This window comes from Suricata suricatta, chromosome 9 (genome assembly GCF_006229205.1).
Source record: "Suricata suricatta isolate VVHF042 chromosome 9, meerkat_22Aug2017_6uvM2_HiC, whole genome shotgun sequence".
NCBI classification, from domain to species: domain Eukaryota; kingdom Metazoa; phylum Chordata; class Mammalia; order Carnivora; family Herpestidae; genus Suricata; species Suricata suricatta.
Genome location: NC_043708.1, coordinates 71,070,718 through 71,073,449, shown reverse-complemented (window position 1 = coordinate 71,073,449; position 2,732 = coordinate 71,070,718). Strand labels below are relative to the sequence as shown.

The 2,732-nt window shown below is 43.8% G+C and overlaps 1 gene segment (V, D, J or C); it reads left to right on the top strand.

Annotated features, from left to right (window-relative positions):
- Positions 1-2,732, top strand: part of LOC115301965 — a 550,585-nt gene that overhangs the window by 9,036 nt on the left and 538,817 nt on the right.

Below are 2,732 nucleotides of genomic sequence, written 5' to 3'. Positions count from 1 at the left end.
CCAATCTTCTACTGAAGGACACCTTGGTTCCTTCCATGTTTTAGCAATTATGAATGAAGATGCCATAAACATGTGTGTGCAAGTTTTGTGCTGACAGAAGTTTTCCAGTCGTTTGGATAAACACCAAGGATTGGAATTGCTAGATCATACTGTAGGAGTATGCGCAGTTGTGAAAGAACTGCCACACTTGTGTTCCAACGTGGCTGTATCCCCGTCAGCCATGAATGAGGTCTCCTGTTGCTCGCCATCCTTGCCGGCGTTAAAATAAAAAACAAACAGACAAGCTTTAAAAATTATCTGGGTAGACAAAACCAATTTCTTCATATAAATAAAGTTTAATATATTTTGAAACTTATTGGCATTTTCTTTATCTATTCATCTGTTGTTGGATATTCAAGTTGTTTCCACATCTCGGCTATTGTGAACAGCGTATGTACTAGTGTGATATTTCTCTTTGAGATTCTGATTTCAGTTCCTTTTGATAAATACTCATAAGTGGGATTACTGGATCATATGGTAGTTCTATTTTTAACTTTTTTGAAGAACCTCTATTCTCTTTTGCATGCTTACACCATTTTGCATTTCCACTAACCATGTGCAAGTGTCCTACTCCTTTGCCATTCTGGACAACACCTGTATTTTGTGCTTTGGATAATAGCCAGCAATGTTTTTTATTTTTAAATGTATAAAACATGGATGATGTTGAAGAATTTATTGTAAATTTAATAGCAAATACATTGAAGTAGTCATTATTAAAAGGGAACTAGAGGCGCATCAGAGTGGCTCAGTCAGTTAACTATCCTACTTTTGATTTCAATTCAGGTCTTGATCTTAAGGTTCATCGGTTTGAGCCCTCTGTAGGGCTCTGTGCTGACAGTACAGAGCCTGCTAAGGATTCTCTCTCTCTCTCTCTGCCCCTCCCCACTTACTCTCCATACAAAATTCTTATTAATATAGCTAAGAGGTAGGAATACTTTTGTTTAGGAAACGATGCACTAAAGCATACATGTGAAAGACAGATTGTTGAAGTGTTGCCTTAGAATTGGAGTTTCTGGTGGTATTCTCTGTTCCTTTCTAGTCTTTGTTGCTTTTGGTCTTTTTTGTTTTGTTTTGTTTCATCTTTTCTCCCCTCAGAGAGTCCTTAAAATTTCTTGTAGGTCTGGTTTAGTGGTCACAAACTCTTCATTTTTGTTTGTCTGGGAAACTCTTTATCTCTCCTATTTTGAAAGACATTCTTGCTGGAAAAGAATGCTTGGCTGCAGGGGTGCCTGGGAGCTCAGTCAGATAAGTGTCTGACTTCGGCTTGGGTCATGATCTGAAGTTTTGTGAGTTTGAGCTCACGTCAGGCTCTGTGCTGACAGCTGAGCATGGAGCCTGCTTCAAATTCTGTGTCTGCCTCTCTCTCTGCCCCTCACCCACTTGCACTCTGTCTCTTTCTCTCAAAAATAAATAAACATTAAAATTAAAAAAAAAGAATTCTTGGCTGCATATTTTTCTGATTCAGCACACTGAATATATCCTGCCACTCCTTTCTGGGCTGCCAAGTTTCTACAGACAGGTCTGTTTCGAACTTGATCTGTCTTCCCTTGCAGGTTAAGGACTTTCTTTCCCCTTGCTGCTTTCATGATTTTTGTCTGTGTATTTTGTGAACTTGACTATGATACGATATGCATTTAATCTTTTTTTTTAATTTGTTTTTTAATGGTTTGTTTTTTTTTTTCAGAGAGAGACACATAAAGCATGAGCATGGGAGGGGCAGAGAGAGAGGGAAACAGAATCCGAAGCAGACAGCTCAGAGCCTGACACGGGGCTCAAACTCAAACTGTGAGATCATGGCCTGAACCAAAGTCGGACGCTTATCCTGCAGAGCCACCCAGGCTCCCTGGTTATCATTTAATCTAATGGGAGTACTCTGTGCTTCCTGAATTTTGATGTCTGTGTCTTTCTCCAGATTAGTAAAGTTTTCTGCTATGATTTGCTTACGTAAGCTTTATGCTTTTTTCCTCTGTCTTCATATTCTGGGCCCCCAGTGACTTGAATATTATTCCTTTTAAATGAGTCACTGAGGGAGCCAAGGTGGCGGAGAGTAAGGGAGCTCTGTAAACTCCCTCAACACCATTTTTCGAACTGAGAAGGATATTACGTTCAACTGAGAGAGCAGAAGGAGAAAATACGAAATCCAGAGGGAATAGAACCTCAAAGATACCTGAGTGAGTGGGGGCGAATGGGGGAGATCCAAGGACGGGCCAGCCCAGACGGGCAGGGGAGGTAAGATCCCCAGCCCAACGTGGCACAAGTGTTGGGCGCCCGGGAAACAAAGGGAAGAGACAGAGTTGGAACGCCCTCATAGAACTGTCTCTGGGGAAGAGGTATAGAATGCTTAGCTGCGCTTGGAGACAGAAACCCACTCCATAGATAACTGCTGGGCAGCGGGGCGCAAGAGAAGGAACAGCCTCCAGCCCTAAGCCATCTCAGCGGGGAATCAGAGGCGCCTGTGGCTGTGAGAAGCGGCTGCTCTGGAGAGGCGCGCGCCGCGGTGGAAGCGACCTGAGCAGCGACTGCGCCAGGCGTGAGCAATTCGAACTTGGTTTTGGGAACGGGACCACGGACCGCATTTCCACGGCACACCCCGCCCCCTGCACTGCACGGACTGCACGAATTCCGGGTCCCCACAGGGAAGAAATAAGACGCGCACCAACAGGACCCTCAGCCAGGAGTTGGTGGCGGGTGGA